The sequence below is a fragment of the Rhinoderma darwinii genome (assembly GCF_050947455.1).
Source record: "Rhinoderma darwinii isolate aRhiDar2 chromosome 5 unlocalized genomic scaffold, aRhiDar2.hap1 SUPER_5_unloc_45, whole genome shotgun sequence".
NCBI lineage: Eukaryota > Metazoa > Chordata > Amphibia > Anura > Rhinodermatidae > Rhinoderma > Rhinoderma darwinii.
The window spans coordinates 31,099-57,349 of NW_027461804.1; the positions used below are offsets into that span (position 1 = coordinate 31,099).

Here is a 26,251-nt window from a genome sequence, read left to right on the forward strand (position 1 = left end):
AGCCTCACCGTCTTATATAAAGTTCAGACGGAACTTTGCACGTGTCATAGTGGAGCCCTCAGGATTCCAGAGCCAGCTTTCTGACATCATAATGGGGCCTCAGAGATAAAAGCCTGGGCCCAGGCAGTGTTGGTCAGTGCTGCTCAGCAGGCAGCACTGGACTGGACTGGATTACAGCTGATACAAGGTGTGAAGGAACAAGGGGTGGCTGTGGGCATGCACTTGCTGCCGCTGCCAGTGTTTATCTGCATGGCAGCAGGGCATTTGGGCGTTGCCAGGAAGGCGTTTTTATGTAGATTCCTCCTCTTTCAGCACTGCATTGTGGTGCAAGCAAAAGAAGCAAATCCTGTCTGGCTTCCTCTCCGGCCTTTATTCACCTCCCGTGTAGCTGTGAGTGTGTGAGCCTGCAGGGCCCCATGGAATTGCCTAGAAGTAGGCTGAATCGCTGCAAGGGCTGAACAGCAGTATCGGGCAGGCTCGGGCAACGCGCGGCCCGTTCGGGTTATCGCTTCTCGGCCTTTTGGCTAAGATCAAGTGTAGTATCTGTTCTTATCAGTTTAATATCTGATACGTCCCCTATCTGGGGACCATATATTAAATGGATTTTTAGAACAGGGAGATGGAAATAGAGCTTGCTCTGTCCACTCCACGCATTGACCTGGTATTGCAGTATTTCCAGGACCGGTGCACCCTTTCCTTATGTGTTGACTAAAAGCAGATTCCAAAAGTGTTTTTTGTCTTTGCTATTGTTTCTGTCTTTCTGAAGGGATCTCCCCTTTTAATCCCATTATTTCAACACCTGTTGGACAATGCATGAGTGATAATGAGCTCATTGATTAAATGCAATTAATGAATAGATTGCCACCTCTTGTTGTGTGTCGTCTGTGTTTCTGTGTTTCTGGCATTTCACATTGGAACACCTCATTCACCTTCCTTGTCTTCTCTCCGCCCTCCCTTTTAGGTAAGTTAAAGAGCTGCACCTGAGCCAGCCACTGATTGATTGATTGATTGATTGATTGATTGATTGATTGATTGATTGATTGATTGATGCAGCACAACAGTCAAATAGTGGAGTGGAGTAGGGGAACAGCAAACAGCCAATAAAGCAGCCCGCCCGCTCGCCTGCCCGCCACAATGGACCTACCTGTGTACACTAGATGGATGTGATGGAATGTACTGTCGTCCCTACATTTCAAGAAGAAGTAAGAATTGCAGTTGCAACAAAGCCTTGCTTGCCTACAAAGAGAGCAGCAATTTGGATTTGTTACTATGTTACCTAGAAGAATAACAAACTGTGCAAGGATGGAGGTTGTAGGAGCAAGGAGAAGTTGTCTGTAAAGTTGGTGGATGCCTATTTTCCATTTTGCAGTCCCTTGTCTCCCTCTTGTGGCCTCCTGGAGGCAACTAGCTGTGCAAAAAAAAGACAGCCTGGCGGCCGGCTGTTGCAGTGTTGCCCTCTCAGGCAACACTGAGTGACTGACTGAGCCTCACCGTCTTATATAAAGTTCAGACGGAACTTTGCACGTGTCATAGTGGAGCCCTCAGGATTCCAGAGCCAGCTTTCTGACATCATAATGGGGCCTCAGAGATAAAAGCCTGGGCCCAGGCAGTGTTGGTCAGTGCTGCTCAGCAGGCAGCACTGGACTGGACTGGATTACAGCTGATACAAGGTGTGAAGGAACAAGGGGTGGCTGTGGGCATGCACTTGCTGCCGCTGCCAGTGTTTATCTGCATGGCAGCAGGGCATTTGGGCGTTGCCAGGAAGGCGTTTTTATGTAGATTCCTCCTCTTTCAGCACTGCATTGTGGTGCAAGCAAAAGAAGCAAATCCTGTCTGGCTTCCTCTCCGGCCTTTATTCACCTCCCGTGTAGCTGTGAGTGTGTGAGCCTGCAGGGCCCCATGGAATTGCCTAGAAGTAGGCTGAATCGCTGCAAGGGCTGAACAGCAGTATCGGGCAGGCTCGGGCAACGCGCGGCCCGTTCGGGTTATCGCTTCTCGGCCTTTTGGCTAAGATCAAGTGTAGTATCTGTTCTTATCAGTTTAATATCTGATACGTCCCCTATCTGGGGACCATATATTAAATGGATTTTTAGAACAGGGAGATGGAAATAGAGCTTGCTCTGTCCACTCCACGCATTGACCTGGTATTGCAGTATTTCCAGGACCGGTGCACCCTTTCCTTATGTGTTGACTAAAAGCAGATTCCAAAAGTGTTTTTTGTCTTTGCTATTGTTTCTGTCTTTCTGAAGGGATCTCCCCTTTTAATCCCATTATTTCAACACCTGTTGGACAATGCATGAGTGATAATGAGCTCATTGATTAAATGCAATTAATGAATAGATTGCCACCTCTTGTTGTGTGTCGTCTGTGTTTCTGTGTTTCCGGCATTTCACATTGGAACACCTCATTCACCTTCCTTGTCTTCTCTCCGCCCTCCCTTTTAGGTAAGTTAAAGAGCTGCACCTGAGCCAGCCACTGATTGATTGATTGATTGATTGATTGATTGATTGATTGATTGATTGATTGATGCAGCACAACAGTCAAATAGTGGAGTGGAGTAGGGGAACAGCAAACAGCCAATAAAGCAGCCCGCCCGCTCGCCTGCCCGCCACAATGGACCTACCTGTGTACACTAGATGGATGTGATGGAATGTACTGTTGTCCCTACATTTCAAGAAGAAGTAAGAATTGCAGTTGCAACAAAGCCTTGCTTGCCTACAAAGAGAGCAGCAATTTGGATTTGTTACTATGTTACCTAGAAGAATAACAAACTGTGCAAGGATGGAGGTTGTAGGAGCAAGGAGAAGTTGTCTGTAAAGTTGGTGGATGCCTATTTTCCATTTTGCAGTCCCTTGTCTCCCTCTTGTGGCCTCCTGGAGGCAACTAGCTGTGCAAAAAAAAGACAGCCTGGCGGCCGGCTGTTGCAGTGTTGCCCTCTCAGGCAACACTGAGTGACTGACTGAGCCTCACCGTCTTATATAAAGTTCAGACGGAACTTTGCACGTGTCATAGTGGAGCCCTCAGGATTCCAGAGCCAGCTTTCTGACATCATAATGGGGCCTCAGAGATAAAAGCTGGGCCCAGGCAGTGCTGGTCAGTGCTGCTCAGCAGGCAGCACTGGACTGGACTGGATTACAGCTGATACAAGGTGTGAAGGAACAAGGGGTGGCTGTGGGCATGCACTTGCTGCCGCTGCCAGTGTTTATCTGCATGGCAGCAGGGCATTTGGGCGTTGCCAGGAAGGCGTTTTTATGTAGATTCCTCCTCTTTCAGCACTGCATTGTGGTGCAAGCAAAAGAAGCAAATCCTGTCTGGCTTCCTCTCCGGCCTTTATTCACCTCCCGTGTAGCTGTGAGTGTGTGAGCCTGCAGGGCCCCATGGAATTGCCTAGAAGTAGGCTGAATCGCTGCAAGGGCTGAACAGCAGTATCGGGCAGGCTCGGGCAACGCGCGGCCCGTTCGGGTTATCGCTTCTCGGCCTTTTGGCTAAGATCAAGTGTAGTATCTGTTCTTATCAGTTTAATATCTGATACGTCCCCTATCTGGGGACCATATATTAAATGGATTTTTAGAACAGGGAGATGGAAATAGAGCTTGCTCTGTCCACTCCACGCATTGACCTGGTATTGCAGTATTTCCAGGACCGGTGCACCCTTTCCTTATGTGTTGACTAAAAGCAGATTCCAAAAGTGTTTTTTGTCTTTGCTATTGTTTCTGTCTTTCTGAAGGGATCTCCCCTTTTAATCCCATTATTTCAACACCTGTTGGACAATGCATGAGTGATAATGAGCTCATTGATTAAATGCAATTAATGAATAGATTGCCACCTCTTGTTGTGTGTCGTCTGTGTTTCTGTGTTTCCGGCATTTCACATTGGAACACCTCATTCACCTTCCTTGTCTTCTCTCCGCCCTCCCTTTTAGGTAAGTTAAAGAGCTGCACCTGAGCCAGCCACTGATTGATTGATTGATTGATTGATTGATTGATTGATTGATTGATTGATTGATTGATTGATTGATGCAGCACAACAGTCAAATAGTGGAGTGGAGTAGGGGAACAGCAAACAGCCAATAAAGCAGCCCGCCCGCTCGCCTGCCCGCCACAATGGACCTACCTGTGTACACTAGATGGATGTGATGGAATGTACTGTCGTCCCTACATTTCAAGAAGAAGTAAGAATTGCAGTTGCAACAAAGCCTTGCTTGCCTACAAAGAGAGCAGCAATTTGGATTTGTTACTATGTTACCTAGAAGAATAACAAACTGTGCAAGGATGGAGGTTGTAGGAGCAAGGAGAAGTTGTCTGTAAAGTTGGTGGATGCCTATTTTCCATTTTGCAGTCCCTTGTCTCCCTCTTGTGGCCTCCTGGAGGCAACTAGCTGTGCAAAAAAAAGACAGCCTGGCGGCCGGCTGTTGCAGTGTTGCCCTCTCAGGCAACACTGAGTGACTGACTGAGCCTCACCGTCTTATATAAAGTTCAGACGGAACTTTGCACGTGTCATAGTGGAGCCCTCAGGATTCCAGAGCCAGCTTTCTGACATCATAATGGGGCCTCAGAGATAAAAGCCTTGGCCCAGGCAGTGTTGGTCAGTGCTGCTCAGCAGGCAGCACTGGACTGGACTGGATTACAGCTGATACAAGGTGTGAAGGAACAAAGGGTGGCTGTGGGCATGCACTTGCTGCCGCTGCCAGTGTTTATCTGCATGGCAGCAGGGCATTTGGGCGTTGCCAGGAAGGCGTTTTTATGTAGATTCCTCCTCTTTCAGCACTGCATTGTGGTGCAAGCAAAAGAAGCAAATCCTGTCTGGCTTCCTCTCCGGCCTTTATTCACCTCCCGTGTAGCTGTGAGTGTGTGAGCCTGCAGGGCCCCATGGAATTGCCTAGAAGTAGGCTGAATCGCTGCAAGGGCTGAACAGCAGTATCGGGCAGGCTCGGGCAACGCGCGGCCCGTTCGGGTTATCGCTTCTCGGCCTTTTGGCTAAGATCAAGTGTAGTATCTGTTCTTATCAGTTTAATATCTGATACGTCCCCTATCTGGGGACCATATATTAAATGGATTTTTAGAACAGGGAGATGGAAATAGAGCTTGCTCTGTCCACTCCACGCATTGACCTGGTATTGCAGTATTTCCAGGACCGGTGCACCCTTTCCTTATGTGTTGACTAAAAGCAGATTCCAAAAGTGTTTTTTGTCTTTGCTATTGTTTCTGTCTTTCTGAAGGGATCTCCCCTTTTAATCCCATTATTTCAACACCTGTTGGACAATGCATGAGTGATAATGAGCTCATTGATTAAATGCAATTAATGAATAGATTGCCACCTCTTGTTGTGTGTCGTCTGTGTTTCTGTGTTTCCGGCATTTCACATTGGAACACCTCATTCACCTTCCTTGTCTTCTCTCCGCCCTCCCTTTTAGGTAAGTTAAAGAGCTGCACCTGAGCCAGCCACTGATTGATTGATTGATTGATTGATTGATTGATTGATTGATTGATTGATTGATTGATTGATTGATTGATGCAGCACAACAGTCAAATAGTGGAGTGGAGTAGGGGAACAGCAAACAGCCAATAAAGCAGCCCGCCCGCTCGCCTGCCCGCCACAATGGACCTACCTGTGTACACTAGATGGATGTGATGGAATGTACTGTCGTCCCTACATTTCAAGAAGAAGTAAGAATTGCAGTTGCAACAAAGCCTTGCTTGCCTACAAAGAGAGCAGCAATTTGGATTTGTTACTATGTTACCTAGAAGAATAACAAACTGTGCAAGGATGGAGGTTGTAGGAGCAAGGAGAAGTTGTCTGTAAAGTTGGTGGATGCCTATTTTCCATTTTGCAGTCCCTTGTCTCCCTCTTGTGGCCTCCTGGAGGCAACTAGCTGTGCAAAAAAAAGACAGCCTGGCGGCCGGCTGTTGCAGTGTTGCCCTCTCAGGCAACACTGAGTGACTGACTGAGCCTCACCGTCTTATATAAAGTTCAGACGGAACTTTGCACGTGTCATAGTGGAGCCCTCAGGATTCCAGAGCCAGCTTTCTGACATCATAATGGGGCCTCAGAGATAAAAGCCTGGGCCCAGGCAGTGTTGGTCAGTGCTGCTCAGCAGGCAGCACTGGACTGGACTGGATTACAGCTGATACAAGGTGTGAAGGAACAAGGGGTGGCTGTGGGCATGCACTTGCTGCCGCTGCCAGTGTTTATCTGCATGGCAGCAGGGCATTTGGGCGTTGCCAGGAAGGCGTTTTTATGTAGATTCCTCCTCTTTCAGCACTGCATTGTGGTGCAAGCAAAAGAAGCAAATCCTGTCTGGCTTCCTCTCCGGCCTTTATTCACCTCCCGTGTAGCTGTGAGTGTGTGAGCCTGCAGGGCCCCATGGAATTGCCTAGAAGTAGGCTGAATCGCTGCAAGGGCTGAACAGCAGTATCGGGCAGGCTCGGGCAACGCGCGGCCCGTTCGGGTTATCGCTTCTCGGCCTTTTGGCTAAGATCAAGTGTAGTATCTGTTCTTATCAGTTTAATATCTGATACGTCCCCTATCTGGGGACCATATATTAAATGGATTTTTAGAACAGGGAGATGGAAATAGAGCTTGCTCTGTCCACTCCACGCATTGACCTGGTATTGCAGTATTTCCAGGACCGGTGCACCCTTTCCTTATGTGTTGACTAAAAGCAGATTCCAAAAGTGTTTTTTGTCTTTGCTATTGTTTCTGTCTTTCTGAAGGGATCTCCCCTTTTAATCCCATTATTTCAACACCTGTTGGACAATGCATGAGTGATAATGAGCTCATTGATTAAATGCAATTAATGAATAGATTGCCACCTCTTGTTGTGTGTCGTCTGTGTTTCTGTGTTTCCGGCATTTCACATTGGAACACCTCATTCACCTTCCTTGTCTTCTCTCCGCCCTCCCTTTTAGGTAAGTTAAAGAGCTGCACCTGAGCCAGCCACTGATTGATTGATTGATTGATTGATTGATTGATTGATTGATGCAGCACAACAGTCAAATAGTGGAGTGGAGTAGGGGAACAGCAAACAGCCAATAAAGCAGCCCGCCCGCTCGCCTGCCCGCCACAATGGACCTACCTGTGTACACTAGATGGATGTGATGGAATGTACTGTCGTCCCTACATTTCAAGAAGAAGTAAGAATTGCAGTTGCAACAAAGCCTTGCTTGCCTACAAAGAGAGCAGCAATTTGGATTTGTTACTATGTTACCTAGAAGAATAACAAACTGTGCAAGGATGGAGGTTGTAGGAGCAAGGAGAAGTTGTCTGTAAAGTTAGTGGATGCCTATTTTCCATTTTGCAGTCCCTTGTCTCCCTCTTGTGGCCTCCTGGAGGCAACTAGCTGTGCAAAAAAAAGACAGCCTGGCGGCCGGCTGTTGCAGTGTTGCCCTCTCAGGCAACACTGAGTGACTGACTGAGCCTCACCGTCTTATATAAAGTTCAGACGGAACTTTGCACGTGTCATAGTGGAGCCCTCAGGATTCCAGAGCCAGCTTTCTGACATCATAATGGGGCCTCAGAGATAAAAGCCTGGGCCCAGGCAGTGTTGGTCAGTGCTGCTCAGCAGGCAGCACTGGACTGGACTGGATTACAGCTGATACAAGGTGTGAAGGAACAAGGGGTGGCTGTGGGCATGCACTTGCTGCCGCTGCCAGTGTTTATCTGCATGGCAGCAGGGCATTTGGGCGTTGCCAGGAAGGCGTTTTTATGTAGATTCCTCCTCTTTCAGCACTGCATTGTGGTGCAAGCAAAAGAAGCAAATCCTGTCTGGCTTCCTCTCCGGCCTTTATTCACCTCCCGTGTAGCTGTGAGTGTGTGAGCCTGCAGGGCCCCATGGAATTGCCTAGAAGTAGGCTGAATCGCTGCAAGGGCTGAACAGCAGTATCGGGCAGGCTCGGGCAACGCGCGGCCCGTTCGGGTTATCGCTTCTCGGCCTTTTGGCTAAGATCAAGTGTAGTATCTGTTCTTATCAGTTTAATATCTGATACGTCCCCTATCTGGGGACCATATATTAAATGGATTTTTAGAACAGGGAGATGGAAATAGAGCTTGCTCTGTCCACTCCACGCATTGACCTGGTATTGCAGTATTTCCAGGACCGGTGCACCCTTTCCTTATGTGTTGACTAAAAGCAGATTCCAAAAGTGTTTTTTGTCTTTGCTATTGTTTCTGTCTTTCTGAAGGGATCTCCCCTTTTAATCCCATTATTTCAACACCTGTTGGACAATGCATGAGTGATAATGAGCTCATTGATTAAATGCAATTAATGAATAGATTGCCACCTCTTGTTGTGTGTCGTCTGTGTTTCTGTGTTTCCGGCATTTCACATTGGAACACCTCATTCACCTTCCTTGTCTTCTCTCCGCCCTCCCTTTTAGGTAAGTTAAAGAGCTGCACCTGAGCCAGCCACTGATTGATTGATTGATTGATTGATTGATTGATTGATTGATTGATTGATTGATTGATTGATTGATTGATGCAGCACAACAGTCAAATAGTGGAGTGGAGTAGGGGAACAGCAAACAGCCAATAAAGCAGCCCGCCCGCTCGCCTGCCCGCCACAATGGACCTACCTGTGTACACTAGATGGATGTGATGGAATGTACTGTCGTCCCTACATTTCAAGAAGAAGTAAGAATTGCAGTTGCAACAAAGCCTTGCTTGCCTACAAAGAGAGCAGCAATTTGGATTTGTTACTATGTTACCTAGAAGAATAACAAACTGTGCAAGGATGGAGGTTGTAGGAGCAAGGAGAAGTTGTCTGTAAAGTTGGTGGATGCCTATTTTCCATTTTGCAGTCCCTTGTCTCCCTCTTGTGGCCTCCTGGAGGCAACTAGCTGTGCAAAAAAAAGACAGCCTGGCGGCCGGCTGTTGCAGTGTTGCCCTCTCAGGCAACACTGAGTGACTGACTGAGCCTCACCGTCTTATATAAAGTTCAGACGGAACTTTGCACGTGTCATAGTGGAGCCCTCAGGATTCCAGAGCCAGCTTTCTGACATCATAATGGGGCCTCAGAGATAAAAGCCTGGGCCCAGGCAGTGTTGGTCAGTGCTGCTCAGCAGGCAGCACTGGACTGGACTGGATTACAGCTGATACAAGGTGTGAAGGAACAAGGGGTGGCTGTGGGCATGCACTTGCTGCCGCTGCCAGTGTTTATCTGCATGGCAGCAGGGCATTTGGGCGTTGCCAGGAAGGCGTTTTTATGTAGATTCCTCCTCTTTCAGCACTGCATTGTGGTGCAAGCAAAAGAAGCAAATCCTGTCTGGCTTCCTCTCCGGCCTTTATTCAGTGTAGCTGTGAGTGTGTGAGCCTGCAGGGCCCCATGGAATTGCCTAGAAGTAGGCTGAATCGCTGCAAGGGCTGAACAGCAGTATCGGGCAGGCTCGGGCAACGCGCGGCCCGTTCGGGTTATCGCTTCTCGGCCTTTTGGCTAAGATCAAGTGTAGTATCTGTTCTTATCAGTTTAATATCTGATACGTCCCCTATCTGGGGACCATATATTAAATGGATTTTTAGAACAGGGAGATGGAAATAGAGCTTGCTCTGTCCACTCCACGCATTGACCTGGTATTGCAGTATTTCCAGGACCGGTGCACCCTTTCCTTATGTGTTGACTAAAAGCAGATTCCAAAAGTGTTTTTTGTCTTTGCTATTGTTTCTGTCTTTCTGAAGGGATCTCCCCTTTTAATCCCATTATTTCAACACCTGTTGGACAATGCATGAGTGATAATGAGCTCATTGATTAAATGCAATTAATGAATAGATTGCCACCTCTTGTTGTGTGTCGTCTGTGTTTCTGTGTTTCCGGCATTTCACATTGGAACACCTCATTCACCTTCCTTGTCTTCTCTCCGCCCTCCCTTTTAGGTAAGTTAAAGAGCTGCACCTGAGCCAGCCACTGATTGATTGATTGATTGATTGATTGATTGATTGATTGATTGATTGATTGATTGATTGATTGATGCAGCACAACAGTCAAATAGTGGAGTGGAGTAGGGGAACAGCAAACAGCCAATAAAGCAGCCCGCCCGCTCGCCTGCCCGCCACAATGGACCTACCTGTGTACACTAGATGGATGTGATGGAATGTACTGTCGTCCCTACATTTCAAGAAGAAGTAAGAATTGCAGTTGCAACAAAGCCTTGCTTGCCTACAAAGAGAGCAGCAATTTGGATTTGTTACTATGTTACCTAGAAGAATAACAAACTGTGCAAGGATGGAGGTTGTAGGAGCAAGGAGAAGTTTTCTGTAAAGTTGGTGGATGCCTATTTTCCATTTTGCAGTCCCTTGTCTCCCTCTTGTGGCCTCCTGGAGGCAACTAGCTGTGCAAAAAAAAGACAGCCTGGCGGCCGGCTGTTGCAGTGTTGCCCTCTCAGGCAACACTGAGTGACTGACTGAGCCTCACCGTCTTATATAAAGTTCAGACGGAACTTTGCACGTGTCATAGTGGAGCCCTCAGGATTCCAGAGCCAGCTTTCTGACATCATAATGGGGCCTCAGAGATAAAAGCCTGGGCCCAGGCAGTGTTGGTCAGTGCTGCTCAGCAGGCAGCACTGGACTGGACTGGATTACAGCTGATACAAGGTGTGAAGGAACAAGGGGTGGCTGTGGGCATGCACTTGCTGCCGCTGCCAGTGTTTATCTGCATGGCAGCAGGGCATTTGGGCGTTGCCAGGAAGGCGTTTTTATGTAGATTCCTCCTCTTTCAGCACTGCATTGTGGTGCAAGCAAAAGAAGCAAATCCTGTCTGGCTTCCTCTCCGGCCTTTATTCACCTCCCGTGTAGCTGTGAGTGTGTGAGCCTGCAGGGCCCCATGGAATTGCCTAGAAGTAGGCTGAATCGCTGCAAGGGCTGAACAGCAGTATCGGGCAGGCTCGGGCAACGCGCGGCCCGTTCGGGTTATCGCTTCTCGGCCTTTTGGCTAAGATCAAGTGTAGTATCTGTTCTTATCAGTTTAATATCTGATACGTCCCCTATCTGGGGACCATATATTAAATGGATTTTTAGAACAGGGAGATGGAAATAGAGCTTGCTCTGTCCACTCCACGCATTGACCTGGTATTGCAGTATTTCCAGGACCGGTGCACCCTTTCCTTATGTGTTGACTAAAAGCAGATTCCAAAAGTGTTTTTTGTCTTTGCTATTGTTTCTGTCTTTCTGAAGGGATCTCCCCTTTTAATCCCATTATTTCAACACCTGTTGGACAATGCATGAGTGATAATGAGCTCATTGATTAAATGCAATTAATCAATAGATTGCCACCTCTTGTTGTGTGTCGTCTGTGTTTCTGTGTTTCCGGCATTTCACATTGGAACACCTCATTCACCTTCCTTGTCTTCTCTCCGCCCTCCCTTTTAGGTAAGTTAAAGAGCTGCACCTGAGCCAGCCACTGATTGATTGATTGATTGATTGATTGATTGATTGATTGATTGATTGATGCAGCACAACAGTCAAATAGTGGAGTGGAGTAGGGGAAAAGCAAACAGCCAATAAAGCAGCCCGCCCGCTCGCCTGCCCGCCACAATGGACCTACCTGTGTACACTAGATGGATGTGATGGAATGTACTGTCGTCCCTACATTTCAAGAAGAAGTAAGAATTGCAGTTGCAACAAAGCCTTGCTTGCCTACAAAGAGAGCAGCAATTTGGATTTGTTACTATGTTACCTAGAAGAATAACAAACTGTGCAAGGATGGAGGTTGTAGGAGCAAGGAGAAGTTGTCTGTAAAGTTGGTGGATGCCTATTTTCCATTTTGCAGTCCCTTGTCTCCCTCTTGTGGCCTCCTGGAGGCAACTAGCTGTGCAAAAAAAAGACAGCCTGGCGGCCGGCTGTTGCAGTGTTGCCCTCTCAGGCAACACTGAGTGACTGACTGAGCCTCACCGTCTTATATAAAGTTCAGACGGAACTTTGCACGTGTCATAGTGGAGCCCTCAGGATTCCAGAGCCAGCTTTCTGACATCATAATGGGGCCTCAGAGATAAAAGCCTGGGCCCAGGCAGTGTTGGTCAGTGCTGCTCAGCAGGCAGCACTGGACTGGACTGGATTACAGCTGATACAAGGAGGGGTGGCTGTGGGCATGCACTTGCTGCCGCTGCCAGTGTTTATCTGCATGGCAGCAGGGCATTTGGGCGTTGCCAGGAAGGCGTTTTTATGTAGATTCCTCCTCTTTCAGCACTGCATTGTGGTGCAAGCAAAAGAAGCAAATCCTGTCTGGCTTCCTCTCCGGCCTTTATTCACCTCCCGTGTAGCTGTGAGTGTGTGAGCCTGCAGGGCCCCATGGAATTGCCTAGAAGTAGGCTGAATCGCTGCAAGGGCTGAACAGCAGTATCGGGCAGGCTCGGGCAACGCGCGGCCCGTTCGGGTTATCGCTTCTCGGCCTTTTGGCTAAGATCAAGTGTAGTATCTGTTCTTATCAGTTTAATATCTGATACGTCCCCTATCTGGGGACCATATATTAAATGGATTTTTAGAACAGGGAGATGGAAATAGAGCTTGCTCTGTCCACTCCACGCATTGACCTGGTATTGCAGTATTTCCAGGACCGGTGCACCCTTTCCTTATGTGTTGACTAAAAGCAGATTCCAAAAGTGTTTTTTGTCTTTGCTATTGTTTCTGTCTTTCTGAAGGGATCTCCCCTTTTAATCCCATTATTTCAACACCTGTTGGACAATGCATGAGTGATAATGAGCTCATTGATTAAATGCAATTAATGAATAGATTGCCACCTCTTGTTGTGTGTCGTCTGTGTTTCTGTGTTTCCGGCATTTCACATTGGAACACCTCATTCACCTTCCTTGTCTTCTCTCCGCCCTCCCTTTTAGGTAAGTTAAAGAGCTGCACCTGAGCCAGCCACTGATTGATTGATTGATTGATTGATTGATTGATTGATTGATTGATTGATTGATTGATGCAGCACAACAGTCAAATAGTGGAGTGGAGTAGGGGAACAGCAAACAGCCAATAAAGCAGCCCGCCCGCTCGCCTGCCCGCCACAATGGACCTACCTGTGTACACTAGATGGATGTGATGGAATGTACTGTCGTCCCTACATTTCAAGAAGAAGTAAGAATTGCAGTTGCAACAAAGCCTTGCTTGCCTACAAAGAGAGCAGCAATTTGGATTTGTTACTATGTTACCTAGAAGAATAACAAACTGTGCAAGGATGGAGGTTGTAGGAGCAAGGAGAAGTTGTCTGTAAAGTTGGTGGATGCCTATTTTCCATTTTGCAGTCCCTTGTCTCCCTCTTGTGGCCTCCTGGAGGCAACTAGCTGTGCAAAAAAAAGACAGCCTGGCGGCCGGCTGTTGCAGTGTTGCCCTCTCAGGCAACACTGAGTGACTGACTGAGCCTCACCGTCTTATATAAAGTTCAGACGGAACTTTGCACGTGTCATAGTGGAGCCCTCAGGATTCCAGAGCCAGCTTTCTGACATCATAATGGGGCCTCAGAGATAAAAGCCTGGGCCCAGGCAGTGTTGGTCAGTGCTGCTCAGCAGGCAGCACTGGACTGGACTGGATTACAGCTGATACAAGGTGTGAAGGAACAAGGGGTGGCTGTGGGCATGCACTTGCTGCCGCTGCCAGTGTTTATCTGCATGGCAGCAGGGCATTTGGGCGTTGCCAGGAAGGCGTTTTTATGTAGATTCCTCCTCTTTCAGCACTGCATTGTGGTGCAAGCAAAAGAAGCAAATCCTGTCTGGCTTCCTCTCCGGCCTTTATTCACCTCCCGTGTAGCTGTGAGTGTGTGAGCCTGCAGGGCCCCATGGAATTGCCTAGAAGTAGGCTGAATCGCTGCAAGGGCTGAACAGCAGTATCGGGCAGGCTCGGGCAACGCGCGGCCCGTTCGGGTTATCGCTTCTCGGCCTTTTGGCTAAGATCAAGTGTAGTATCTGTTCTTATCAGTTTAATATCTGATACGTCCCCTATCTGGGGACCATATATTAAATGGATTTTTAGAACAGGGAGATGGAAATAGAGCTTGCTCTGTCCACTCCACGCATTGACCTGGTATTGCAGTATTTCCAGGACCGGTGCACCCTTTCCTTATGTGTTGACTAAAAGCAGATTCCAAAAGTGTTTTTTGTCTTTGCTATTGTTTCTGTCTTTCTGAAGGGATCTCCCCTTTTAATCCCATTATTTCAACACCTGTTGGACAATGCATGAGTGATAATGAGCTCATTGATTAAATGCAATTAATGAATAGATTGCCACCTCTTGTTGTGTGTCGTCTGTGTTTCTGTGTTTCCGGCATTTCACATTGGAACACCTCATTCACCTTCCTTGTCTTCTCTCCGCCCTCCCTTTTAGGTAAGTTAAAGAGCTGCACCTGAGCCAGCCACTGATTGATTGATTGATTGATTGATTGATTGATTGATTGATTGATTGATTGATTGATTGATTGATGCAGCACAACAGTCAAATAGTGGAGTGGAGTAGGGGAACAGCAAACAGCCAATAAAGCAGCCCGCCCGCTCGCCTGCCCGCCACAATGGACCTACCTGTGTACACTAGATGGATGTGATGGAATGTACTGTCGTCCCTACATTTCAAGAAGAAGTAAGAATTGCAGTTGCAACAAAGCCTTGCTTGCCTACAAAGAGAGCAGCAATTTGGATTTGTTACTATGTTACCTAGAAGAATAACAAACTGTGCAAGGATGGAGGTTGTAGGAGCAAGGAGAAGTTGTCTGTAAAGTTGGTGGATGCCTATTTTCCATTTTGCAGTCCCTTGTCTCCCTCTTGTGGCCTCCTGGAGGCAACTAGCTGTGCAAAAAAAAGACAGCCTGGCGGCCGGCTGTTGCAGTGTTGCCCTCTCAGGCAACACTGAGTGACTGACTGAGCCTCACCGTCTTATATAAAGTTCAGACGGAACTTTGCACGTGTCATAGTGGAGCCCTCAGGATTCCAGAGCCAGCTTTCTGACATCATAATGGGGCCTCAGAGATAAAAGCCTGGGCCCAGGCAGTGTTGGTCAGTGCTGCTCAGCAGGCAGCACTGGACTGGACTGGATTACAGCTGATACAAGGTGTGAAGGAACAAGGGGTGGCTGTGGGCATGCACTTGCTGCCGCTGCCAGTGTTTATCTGCATGGCAGCAGGGCATTTGGGCGTTGCCAGGAAGGCGTTTTTATGTAGATTCCTCCTCTTTCAGCACTGCATTGTGGTGCAAGCAAAAGAAGCAAATCCTGTCTGGCTTCCTCTCCGGCCTTTATTCACCTCCCGTGTAGCTGTGAGTGTGTGAGCCTGCAGGGCCCCATGGAATTGCCTAGAAGTAGGCTGAATCGCTGCAAGGGCTGAACAGCAGTATCGGGCAGGCTCGGGCAACGCGCGGCCCGTTCGGGTTATCGCTTCTCGGCCTTTTGGCTAAGATCAAGTGTAGTATCTGTTCTTATCAGTTTAATATCTGATACGTCCCCTATCTGGGGACCATATATTAAATGGATTTTTAGAACAGGGAGATGGAAATAGAGCTTGCTCTGTCCACTCCACGCATTGACCTGGTATTGCAGTATTTCCAGGACCGGTGCACCCTTTCCTTATGTGTTGACTAAAAGCAGATTCCAAAAGTGTTTTTTGTCTTTGCTATTGTTTCTGTCTTTCTGAAGGGATCTCCCCTTTTAATCCCATTATTTCAACACCTGTTGGACAATGCATGAGTGATAATGAGCTCATTGATTAAATGCAATTAATGAATAGATTGCCACCTCTTGTTGTGTGTCGTCTGTGTTTCTGTGTTTCCGGCATTTCACATTGGAACACCTCATTCACCTTCCTTGTCTTCTCTCCGCCCTCCCTTTTAGGTAAGTTAAAGAGCTGCACCTGAGCCAGCCACTGATTGATTGATTGATTGATTGATTGATTGATTGATTGATTGATTGATTGATTGATGCAGCACAACAGTCAAATAGTGGAGTGGAGTAGGGGAACAGCAAACAGCCAATAAAGCAGCCCGCCCGCTCGCCTGCCCGCCACAATGGACCTACCTGTGTACACTAGATGGATGTGATGGAATGTACTGTCGTCCCTACATTTCAAGAAGAAGTAAGAATTGCAGTTGCAACAAAGCCTTGCTTGCCTACAAAGAGAGCAGCAATTTGGATTTGTTACTATGTTACCTAGAAGAATGACAAACTGTGCAAGGATGGAGGTTGTAGGAGCAAGGAGAAGTTGTCTGTAAAGTTGGTGGATGCCTATTTTCCATTTTGCAGTCCCTTGTCTCCCTCTTGTGGCCTCCTGGAGGCAACTAGCTGTGCAAAAAAAAGACAGCCTGGCGGCCGGCTGTTGCAGTGTTGCCCTCTCAGGCAACACTGAGTGACTGACTGAGCCTCACCGTCTTATATAAAGTTCAGACAGAACTTTGCACGTGTCATAGTGGAGCCCTCAGGATTCCAGAGCCAGCTTTCTGACATCATAATGGGGCCTCAGAGATAAAAGCCTGGGCCCAGGCAGTGTTGGTCAGTGCTGCTCAGCAGGCAGCACTGGACTGGACTGGATTACAGCTGATACAAGGTGTGAAGGAACAAGGGGTGGCTGTGGGCATGCACTTGCTGCCGCTGCCAGTGTTTATCTGCATGGTAGCAGGGCATTTGGGCGTTGCCAGGAAGGCGTTTTTATGTAGATTCCTCCTCTTTCAGCACTGCATTGTGGTGCAAGCAAAAGAAGCAAATCCTGTCTGGCTTCCTCTCCGGCCTTTATTCACCTCCCGTGTAGCTGTGAGTGTGTGAGCCTGCAGGGCCCCATGGAATTGCCTAGAAGTAGGCTGAATCGCTGCAAGGGCTGAACAGCAGTATCGGGCAGGCTCGGGCAACGCGCGGCCCGTTCGGGTTATCGCTTCTCGGCCTTTTGGCTAAGATCAAGTGTAGTATCTGTTCTTATCAGTTTAATATCTGATACGTCCCCTATCTGGGGACCATATATTAAATGGATTTTTAGAACAGGGAGATGGAAATAGAGCTTGCTCTGTCCACTCCACGCATTGACCTGGTATTGCAGTATTTCCAGGACCGGTGCACCCTTTCCTTATGTGTTGACTAAAAGCAGATTCCAAAAGTGTTTTTTGTCTTTGCTATTGTTTCTGTCTTTCTGAAGGGATCTCCCCTTTTAATCCCATTATTTCAACACCTGTTGGACAATGCATGAGTGATAATGAGCTCATTGATTAAATGCAATTAATGAATAGATTGCCACCTCTTGTTGTGTGTCGTCTGTGTTTCTGTGTTTCCGGCATTTCACATTGGAACACCTCATTCACCTTCCTTGTCTTCTCTCCGCCCTCCCTTTTAGGTAAGTTAAAGAGCTGCACCTGAGCCAGCCACTGATTGATTGATTGATTGATTGATTGATTGATTGATTGATTGATTGATTGATTGATTGATTGATTGATTGATGCAGCACAACAGTCAAATAGTGGAGTGGAGTAGGGGAACAGCAAACAGCCAATAAAGCAGCCCGCCCGCTCGCCTGCCCGCCACAATGGACCTACCTGTGTACACTAGATGGATGTGATGGAATGTACTGTCGTCCCTACATTTCAAGAAGAAGTAAGAATTGCAGTTGCAACAAAGCCTTGCTTGCCTACAAAGAGAGCAGCAATTTGGATTTGTTACTATGTTACCTAGAAGAATAACAAACTGTGCAAGGATGGAGGTTGTAGGAGCAAGGAGAAGTTGTCTGTAAAGTTGGTGGATGCCTATTTTCCATTTTGCAGTCCCTTGTCTCCCTCTTGTGGCCTCCTGGAGGCAACTAGCTGTGCAAAAAAAAGACAGCCTGGCGGCCGGCTGTTGCAGTGTTGCCCTCTCAGGCAACACTGAGTGACTGACTGAGCCTCACCGTCTTATATAAAGTTCAGACGGAACTTTGCACGTGTCATAGTGGAGCCCTCAGGATTCCAGAGCCAGCTTTCTGACATCATAATGGGGCCTCAGAGATAAAAGCCTGGGCCCAGGCAGTGTTGGTCAGTGCTGCTCAGCAGGCAGCACTGGACTGGACTGGATTACAGCTGATACAAGGTGTGAAGGAACAAGGGGTGGCTGTGGGCATGCACTTGCTGCCGCTGCCAGTGTTTATCTGCATGGCAGCAGGGCATTTGGGCGTTGCCAGGAAGGCGTTTTTATGTAGATTCCTCCTCTTTCAGCACTGCATTGTGGTGCAAGCAAAAGAAGCAAATCCTGTCTGGCTTCCTCTCCGGCCTTTATTCACCTCCCGTGTAGCTGTGAGTGTGTGAGCCTGCAGGGCCCCATGGAATTGCCTAGAAGTAGGCTGAATCGCTGCAAGGGCTGAACAGCAGTATCGGGCAGGCTCGGGCAACGCGCGGCCCGTTCGGGTTATCGCTTCTCGGCCTTTTGGCTAAGATCAAGTGTAGTATCTGTTCTTATCAGTTTAATATCTGATACGTCCCCTATCTGGGGACCATATATTAAATGGATTTTTAGAACAGGGAGATGGAAATAGAGCTTGCTCTGTCCACTCCACGCATTGACCTGGTATTGCAGTATTTCCAGGACCGGTGCACCCTTTCCTTATGTGTTGACTAAAAGCAGATTCCAAAAGTGTTTTTTGTCTTTGCTATTGTTTCTGTCTTTCTGAAGGGATCTCCCCTTTTAATCCCATTATTTCAACACCTGTTGGACAATGCATGAGTGATAATGAGCTCATTGATTAAATGCAATTAATGAATAGATTGCCACCTCTTGTTGTGTGTCGTCTGTGTTTCTGTGTTTCCGGCATTTCACATTGGAACACCTCATTCACCTTCCTTGTCTTCTCTCCGCCCTCCCTTTTAGGTAAGTTAAAGAGCTGCACCTGAGCCAGCCACTGATTGATTGATTGATTGATTGATTGATTGATTGATTGATTGATTGATTGATGCAGCACAACAGTCAAATAGTGGAGTGGAGTAGGGGAACAGCAAACAGCCAATAAAGCAGCCCGCCCACTCGCCTGCCCGCCACAATGGACCTACCTGTGTACACTAGATGGATGTGATGGAATGTACTGTCGTCCCTACATTTCAAGAAGAAGTAAGAATTGCAGTTGCAACAAAGCCTTGCTTGCCTACAAAGAGAGCAGCAATTTGGATTTGTTACTATGTTACCTAGAAGAATAACAAACTGTGCAAGGATGGAGGTTGTAGGAGCAAGGAGAAGTTGTCTGTAAAGTTGGTGGATGCCTATTTTCCATTTTGCAGTCCCTTGTCTCCCTCTTGTGGCCTCCTGGAGGCAACTAGCTGTGCAAAAAAAAGACAGCCTGGCGGCCGGCTGTTGCAGTGTTGCCCTCTCAGGCAACACTGAGTGACTGACTGAGCCTCACCGTCTTATATAAAGTTCAGACGGAACTTTGCACGTGTCATAGTGGAGCCCTCAGGATTCCAGAGCCAGCTTTCTGACATCATAATGGGGCCTCAGAGATAAAAGCCTGGGCCCAGGCAGTGTTGGTCAGTGCTGCTCAGCAGGCAGCACTGGACTGGACTGGATTACAGCTGATACAAGGTGTGAAGGAACAAGGGGTGGCTGTGGGCATGCACTTGCTGCCGCTGCCAGTGTTTATCTGCATGGCAGCAGGGCATTTGGGCGTTGCCAGGAAGGCGTTTTTATGTAGATTCCTCCTCTTTCAGCACTGCATTGTGGTGCAAGCAAAAGAAGCAAATCCTGTCTGGCTTCCTCTCCGGCCTTTATTCACCTCCCGTGTAGCTGTGAGTGTGTGAGCCTGCAGGGCCCCATGGAATTGCCTAGAAGTAGGCTGAATCGCTGCAAGGGCTGAACAGCAGTATCGGGCAGGCTCGGGCAACGCGCGGCCCGTTCGGGTTATCGCTTCTCGGCCTTTTGGCTAAGATCAAGTGTAGTATCTGTTCTTATCAGTTTAATATCTGATACGTCCCCTATCTGGGGACCATATATTAAATGGATTTTTAGAACAGGGAGATGGAAATAGAGCTTGCTCTGTCCACTCCACGCATTGACCTGGTATTGCAGTATTTCCAGGACCGGTGCACCCTTTCCTTATGTGTTGACTAAAAGCAGATTCCAAAAGTGTTTTTTGTCTTTGCTATTGTTTCTGTCTTTCTGAAGGGATCTCCCCTTTTAATCCCATTATTTCAACACCTGTTGGACAATGCATGAGTGATAATGAGCTCATTGATTAAATGCAATTAATGAATAGATTGCCACCTCTTGTTGTGTGTCGTCTGTGTTTCTGTGTTTCCGGCATTTCACATTGGAACACCTCATTCACCTTCCTTGTCTTCTCTCCGCCCTCCCTTTTAGGTAAGTTAAAGAGCTGCACCTGAGCCAGCCACTGATTGATTGATTGATTGATTGATTGATTGATTGATTGATTGATTGATTGATTGATTGATTGATTGATGCAGCACAACAGTCAAATAGTGGAGTGGAGTAGGGGAACAGCAAACAGCCAATAAAGCAGCCCGCCCGCTCGCCTGCCCGCCACAATGGACCTACCTGTGTACACTAGATGGATGTGATGGAATGTACTGTCGTCCCTACATTTCAAGAAGAAGTAAGAATTGCAGTTGCAACAAAGCCTTGCTTGCCTACAAAGAGAGCAGCAATTTGGATTTGTTACTATGTTACCTAGAAGAATAACAAACTGTGCAAGGATGGAGGTTGTAGGAGCAAGGAGAAGTTGTCTGTAAAGTTGGTGGATGCCTATTTTCCATTTTGCAGTCCCTTGTCTCCCTCTTGTGGCCTCCTGGAGGCAACTAGCTGTGCAAAAAAAAGACAGCCTGGCGGCCGGCTGTTGCAGTGTTGCCCTCTCAGGCAACACTGAGTGACTGACTGAGCCTCACCGTCTTATATAAAGTTCAGACGGAACTTTGCACGTGTCATAGTGGAGCCCTCAGGATTCCAGAGCCAGCTTTCTGACATCATAATGGGGCCTCAGAGATAAAAGCCTGGGCCCAGGCAGTGTTGGTCAGTGCTGCTCAGCAGGCAGCACTGGACTGGATTACAGCTGATACAAGGTGTGAAGGAACAAGGGGTGGCTGTGGGCATGCACTTGCTGCCGCTGCCAGTGTTTATCTGCATGGCAGCAGGGCATTTGGGCGTTGCCAGGAAGGCGTTTTTATGTAGATTCCTCCTCTTTCAGCACTGCATTGTAGTGCAAGCAAAAGAAGCAAATCCTGTCTGGCTTCCTCTCCGGCCTTTATTCACCTCCCGTGTAGCTGTGAGTGTGTGAGCCTGCAGGGCCCCATGGAATTGCCTAGAAGTAGGCTGAATCGCTGCAAGGGCTGAACAGCAGTATCGGGCAGGCTCGGGCAACGCGCGGCCCGTTCGGGTTATCGCTTCTCGGCCTTTTGGCTAAGATCAAGTGTAGTATCTGTTCTTATCAGTTTAATATCTGATACGTCCCCTATCTGGGGACCATATATTAAATGGATTTTTAGAACAGGGAGATGGAAATAGAGCTTGCTCTGTCCACTCCACGCATTGACCTGGTATTGCAGTATTTCCAGGACCGGTGCACCCTTTCCTTATGTGTTGACTAAAAGCAGATTCCAAAAGTGTTTTTTGTCTTTGCTATTGTTTCTGTCTTTCTGAAGGGATCTCCCCTTTTAATCCCATTATTTCAACACCTGTTGGACAATGCATGAGTGATAATGAGCTCATTGATTAAATGCAATTAATGAATAGATTGCCACCTCTTGTTGTGTGTCGTGTGTGTTTCTGTGTTTCCGGCATTTCACATTGGAACACCTCATTCACCTTCCTTGTCTTCTCTCCGCCCTCCCTTTTAGGTAAGTTAAAGAGCTGCACCTGAGCCAGCCACTGATTGATTGATTGATTGATTGATTGATTGATTGATTGATTGATTGATTGATGCAGCACAACAGTCAAATAGTGGAGTGGAGTAGGGGAACAGCAAACAGCCAATAAAGCAGCCCGCCCGCTCGCCTGCCCGCCACAATGGACCTACCTGTGTACACTAGATGGATGTGATGGAATGTACTGTCGTCCCTACATTTCAAGAAGAAGTAAGAATTGCAGTTGCAACAAAGCCTTGCTTGCCTACAAAGAGAGCAGCAATTTGGATTTGTTACTATGTTACCTAGAAGAATAACAAACTGTGCAAGGATGGAGGTTGTAGGAGCAAGGAGAAGTTGTCTGTAAAGTTGGTGGATGCCTATTTTCCATTTTGCAGTCCCTTGTCTCCCTCTTGTGGCCTCCTGGAGGCAACTAGCTGTGCAAAAAAAAGACAGCCTGGCGGCCGGCTGTTGCAGTGTTGCCCTCTCAGGCAACACTGAGTGACTGACTGAGCCTCACCGTCTTATATAAAGTTCAGACGGAACTTTGCACGTGTCATAGTGGAGCCCTCAGGATTCCAGAGCCAGCTTTCTGACATCATAATGGGGCCTCAGAGATAAAAGCCTGGGCCCAGGCAGTGTTGGTCAGTGCTGCTCAGCAGGCAGCACTGGACTGGACTGGATTACAGCTGATACAAGGTGTGAAGGAACAAGGGGTGGCTGTGGGCATGCACTTGCTGCCGCTGCCAGTGTTTATCTGCATGGCAGCAGGGCATTTGGGCGTTGCCAGGAAGGCGTTTTTATGTAGATTCCTCCTCTTTCAGCACTGCATTGTGGTGCAAGCAAAAGAAGCAAATCCTGTCTGGCTTCCTCTCCGGCCTTTATTCACCTCCCGTGTAGCTGTGAGTGTGTGAGCCTGCAGGGCCCCATGGAATTGCCTAGAAGTAGGCTGAATCGCTGCAAGGGCTGAACAGCAGTATCGGGCAGGCTCGGGCAACGCGCGGCCCGTTCGGGTTATCGCTTCTCGGCCTTTTGGCTAAGATCAAGTGTAGTATCTGTTCTTATCAGTTTAATATCTGATACGTCCCCTATCTGGGGACCATATATTAAATGGATTTTTAGAACAGGGAGATGGAAATAGAGCTTGCTCTGTCCACTCCACGCATTGACCTGGTATTGCAGTATTTCCAGGACCGGTGCACCCTTTCCTTATGTGTTGACTAAAAGCAGATTCCAAAAGTGTTTTTTGTCTTTGCTATTGTTTCTGTCTTTCTGAAGGGATCTCCCCTTTTAATCCCATTATTTCAACACCTGTTGGACAATGCATGAGTGATAATGAGCTCATTGATTAAATGCAATTAATGAATAGATTGCCACCTCTTGTTGTGTGTCGTCTGTGTTTCTGTGTTTCCGGCATTTCACATTGGAACACCTCATTCACCTTCCTTGTCTTCTCTCCGCCCTCCCTTTTAGGTAAGTTAAAGAGCTGCACCTGAGCCAGCCACTGATTGATTGATTGATTGATTGATTGATTGATTGATTGATTGATTGATGCAGCACAACAGTCAAATAGTGGAGTGGAGTAGGGGAACAGCAAACAGCCAATAAAGCAGCCCGCCCGCTCGCCTGCCCGCCACAATGGACCTACCTGTGTACACTAGATGGATGTGATGGAATGTACTGTCGTCCCTACATTTCAAGAAGAAGTAAGAATTGCAGTTGCAACAAAGCCTTGCTTGCCTACAAAGAGAGCAGCAATTTGGATTTGTTACTATGTTACCTAGAAGAATAACAAACTGTGCAAGGATGGAGGTTGTAGGAGCAAGGAGAAGTTGTCTGTAAAGTTGGTGGATGCCTATTTTCCATTTTGCAGTCCCTTGTCTCCCTCTTGTGGCCTCCTGGAGGCAACTAGCTGTGCAAAAAAAAGACAGCCTGGCGGCCGGCTGTTGCAGTGTTGCCCTCTCAGGCAACACTGAGTGACTGACTGAGCCTCACCGTCTTATATAAAGTTCAGACGGAACTTTGCACGTGTCATAGTGGAGCCCTCAGGATTCCAGAGCCAGCTTTCTGACATCATAATGGGGCCTCAGAGATAAAAGCCTGGGCCCAGGCAGTGTTGGTCAGTGCTGCTCAGCAGGCAGCACTGGACTGGACTGGATTACAGCTGATACAAGGTGTGAAGGAACAAGGGGTGGCTGTGGGCATGCACTTGCTGCCGCTGCCAGTGTTTATCTGCATGGCAGCAGGGCATTTGGGCGTTGCCAGGAAGGCGTTTTTATGTAGATTCCTCCTCTTTCAGCACTGCATTGTGGTGCAAGCAAAAGAAGCAAATCCTGTCTGGCTTCCTCTCCGGCCTTTATTCACCTCCCGTGTAGCTGTGAGTGTGTGAGCCTGCAGGGCCCCATGGAATTGCCTAGAAGTAGGCTGAATCGCTGCAAGGGCTGAACAGCAGTATCGGGCAGGCTCGGGCAACGCGCGGCCCGTTCGGGTTATCGCTTCTCGGCCTTTTGGCTAAGATCAAGTGTAGTATCTGTTCTTATCAGTTTAATATCTGATACGTCCCCTATCTGGGGACCATATATTAAATGGATTTTTAGAACAGGGAGATGGAAATAGAGCTTGCTCTGTCCACTCCACGCATTGACCTGGTATTGCAGTATTTCCAGGACCGGTGCACCCTTTCCTTATGTGTTGACTAAAAGCAGATTCCAAAAGTGTTTTTTGTCTTTGCTATTGTTTCTGTCTTTCTGAAGGGATCTCCCCTTTTAATCCCATTATTTCAACACCTGTTGGACAATGCATGAGTGATAATGAGCTCATTGATTAAATGCAATTAATGAATAGATTGCCACCTCTTGTTGTGTGTCGTCTGTGTTTCTGTGTTTCCGGCATTTCACATTGGAACACCTCATTCACCTTCCTTGTCTTCTCTCCGCCCTCCCTTTTAGGTAAGTTAAAGAGCTGCACCTGAGCCAGCCACTGATTGATTGATTGATTGATTGATTGATTGATTGATTGATTGATTGATTGATTGATTGATTGATTGATTGATGCAGCACAACAGTCAAATAGTGGAGTGGAGTAGGGGAACAGCAAACAGCCAATAAAGCAGCCCGCCCGCTCGCCTGCCCGCCACAATGGACCTACCTGTGTACACTAGATGGATGTGATGGAATGTACTGTCGTCCCTACATTTCAAGAAGAAGTAAGAATTGCAGTTGCAACAAAGCCTTGCTTGCCTACAAAGAGAGCAGCAATTTGGATTTGTTACTATGTTACCTAGAAGAATAACAAACTGTGCAAGGATGGAGGTTGTAGGAGCAAGGAGAAGTTGTCTGTAAAGTTGGTGGATGCCTATTTTCCATTTTGCAGTCCCTTGTCTCCCACTTGTGGCCTCCTGGAGGCAACTAGCTGTGCAAAAAAAAGACAGCCTGGCGGCCGGCTGTTGCAGTGTTGCCCTCTCAGGCAACACTGAGTGACTGACTGAGCCTCACCGTCTTATATAAAGTTCAGACGGAACTTTGCACGTGTCATAGTGGAGCCCTCAGGATTCCAGAGCCAGCTTTCTGACATCATAATGGGGCCTCAGAGATAAAAGCCTGGGCCCAGGCAGTGTTGGTCAGTGCTGCTCAGCAGGCAGCACTGGACTGGACTGGATTACAGCTGATACAAGGTGTGAAGGAACAAGGGGTGGCTGTGGGCATGCACTTGCTGCCGCTGCCAGTGTTTATCTGCATGGCAGCAGGGCATTTGGGCGTTGCCAGGAAGGCGTTTTTATGTAGATTCCTCCTCTTTCAGCACTGCATTGTGGTGCAAGCAAAAGAAGCAAATCCTGTCTGGCTTCCTCTCCGGCCTTTATTCACCTCCCGTGTAGCTGTGAGTGTGTGAGCCTGCAGGGCCCCATGGAATTGCCTAGAAGTAGGCTGAATCGCTGCAAGGGCTGAACAGCAGTATCGGGCAGGCTCGGGCAACGCGCGGCTCGTTCGGGTTATCGCTTCTCGGCCTTTTGGCTAAGATCAAGTGTAGTATCTGTTCTTATCAGTTTAATATCTGATACGTCCCCTATCTGGGGACCATATATTAAATGGATTTTTAGAACAGGGAGATGGAAATAGAGCTTGCTCTGTCCACTCCACGCATTGACCTGGTATTGCAGTATTTCCAGGACCGGTGCACCCTTTCCTTATGTGTTGACTAAAAGCAGATTCCAAAAGTGTTTTTTGTCTTTGCTATTGTTTCTGTCTTTCTGAAGGGATCTCCCCTTTTAATCCCATTATTTCAACACCTGTTGGACAATGCATGAGTGATAATGAGCTCATTGATTAAATGCAATTAATGAATAGATTGCCACCTCTTGTTGTGTGTCGTCTGTGTTTCTGTGTTTCCGGCATTTCACATTGGAACACCTCATTCACCTTCCTTGTCTTCTCTCCGCCCTCCCTTTTAGGTAAGTTAAAGAGCTGCACCTGAGCCAGCCACTGATTGATTGATTGATTGATTGA

General features: G+C 47.7%; 18 non-coding genes across 18 annotated transcripts; all 18 read left to right on the forward strand.

Annotated features, from left to right (window-relative positions):
- The first annotated feature begins 504 nt into the window (after positions 1-504).
- LOC142694030 (U2 spliceosomal RNA) lies at positions 505-695 on the forward strand. The gene has a single exon (XR_012862309.1). It is a non-coding gene; the product is annotated as a U2 spliceosomal RNA (small nuclear RNA).
- A 1,292-nt stretch (positions 696-1,987) lies between these two features.
- On the forward strand, positions 1,988-2,178 carry LOC142694043 (U2 spliceosomal RNA). The gene has a single exon (XR_012862320.1). It is a non-coding gene; the product is annotated as a U2 spliceosomal RNA (small nuclear RNA).
- A 1,287-nt stretch (positions 2,179-3,465) lies between these two features.
- LOC142694055 (U2 spliceosomal RNA) lies at positions 3,466-3,656 on the forward strand. The gene has a single exon (XR_012862331.1). It is a non-coding gene; the product is annotated as a U2 spliceosomal RNA (small nuclear RNA).
- A 1,300-nt stretch (positions 3,657-4,956) lies between these two features.
- On the forward strand, positions 4,957-5,147 carry LOC142694067 (U2 spliceosomal RNA). Its single transcript, XR_012862342.1, has one exon. It is a non-coding gene; the product is annotated as a U2 spliceosomal RNA (small nuclear RNA).
- A 1,304-nt stretch (positions 5,148-6,451) lies between these two features.
- LOC142694079 (U2 spliceosomal RNA) lies at positions 6,452-6,642 on the forward strand. Its single transcript, XR_012862353.1, has one exon. It is a non-coding gene; the product is annotated as a U2 spliceosomal RNA (small nuclear RNA).
- Positions 6,643-7,918: 1,276 nt separating this feature from the next.
- On the forward strand, positions 7,919-8,109 carry LOC142694092 (U2 spliceosomal RNA). The gene has a single exon (XR_012862365.1). It is a non-coding gene; the product is annotated as a U2 spliceosomal RNA (small nuclear RNA).
- Positions 8,110-9,407: 1,298 nt separating this feature from the next.
- On the forward strand, positions 9,408-9,598 carry LOC142694104 (U2 spliceosomal RNA). The gene has a single exon (XR_012862376.1). It is a non-coding gene; the product is annotated as a U2 spliceosomal RNA (small nuclear RNA).
- A 1,300-nt stretch (positions 9,599-10,898) lies between these two features.
- LOC142694116 (U2 spliceosomal RNA) lies at positions 10,899-11,089 on the forward strand. The gene has a single exon (XR_012862387.1). It is a non-coding gene; the product is annotated as a U2 spliceosomal RNA (small nuclear RNA).
- Positions 11,090-12,361: 1,272 nt separating this feature from the next.
- On the forward strand, positions 12,362-12,552 carry LOC142694128 (U2 spliceosomal RNA). The gene has a single exon (XR_012862398.1). It is a non-coding gene; the product is annotated as a U2 spliceosomal RNA (small nuclear RNA).
- A 1,292-nt stretch (positions 12,553-13,844) lies between these two features.
- LOC142694140 (U2 spliceosomal RNA) lies at positions 13,845-14,035 on the forward strand. Its single transcript, XR_012862409.1, has one exon. It is a non-coding gene; the product is annotated as a U2 spliceosomal RNA (small nuclear RNA).
- A 1,300-nt stretch (positions 14,036-15,335) lies between these two features.
- Positions 15,336-15,526, forward strand: LOC142694153 (U2 spliceosomal RNA). Its single transcript, XR_012862420.1, has one exon. It is a non-coding gene; the product is annotated as a U2 spliceosomal RNA (small nuclear RNA).
- Positions 15,527-16,818: 1,292 nt separating this feature from the next.
- Positions 16,819-17,009, forward strand: LOC142694165 (U2 spliceosomal RNA). The gene has a single exon (XR_012862431.1). It is a non-coding gene; the product is annotated as a U2 spliceosomal RNA (small nuclear RNA).
- A 1,308-nt stretch (positions 17,010-18,317) lies between these two features.
- On the forward strand, positions 18,318-18,508 carry LOC142694177 (U2 spliceosomal RNA). Its single transcript, XR_012862442.1, has one exon. It is a non-coding gene; the product is annotated as a U2 spliceosomal RNA (small nuclear RNA).
- Positions 18,509-19,796: 1,288 nt separating this feature from the next.
- LOC142694189 (U2 spliceosomal RNA) lies at positions 19,797-19,987 on the forward strand. The gene has a single exon (XR_012862453.1). It is a non-coding gene; the product is annotated as a U2 spliceosomal RNA (small nuclear RNA).
- Positions 19,988-21,286: 1,299 nt separating this feature from the next.
- On the forward strand, positions 21,287-21,477 carry LOC142694201 (U2 spliceosomal RNA). The gene has a single exon (XR_012862464.1). It is a non-coding gene; the product is annotated as a U2 spliceosomal RNA (small nuclear RNA).
- Positions 21,478-22,765: 1,288 nt separating this feature from the next.
- On the forward strand, positions 22,766-22,956 carry LOC142694215 (U2 spliceosomal RNA). Its single transcript, XR_012862476.1, has one exon. It is a non-coding gene; the product is annotated as a U2 spliceosomal RNA (small nuclear RNA).
- Positions 22,957-24,240: 1,284 nt separating this feature from the next.
- LOC142694227 (U2 spliceosomal RNA) lies at positions 24,241-24,431 on the forward strand. The gene has a single exon (XR_012862487.1). It is a non-coding gene; the product is annotated as a U2 spliceosomal RNA (small nuclear RNA).
- Positions 24,432-25,739: 1,308 nt separating this feature from the next.
- On the forward strand, positions 25,740-25,930 carry LOC142694239 (U2 spliceosomal RNA). Its single transcript, XR_012862498.1, has one exon. It is a non-coding gene; the product is annotated as a U2 spliceosomal RNA (small nuclear RNA).
- The last annotated feature ends 321 nt before the right edge of the window (positions 25,931-26,251 follow it).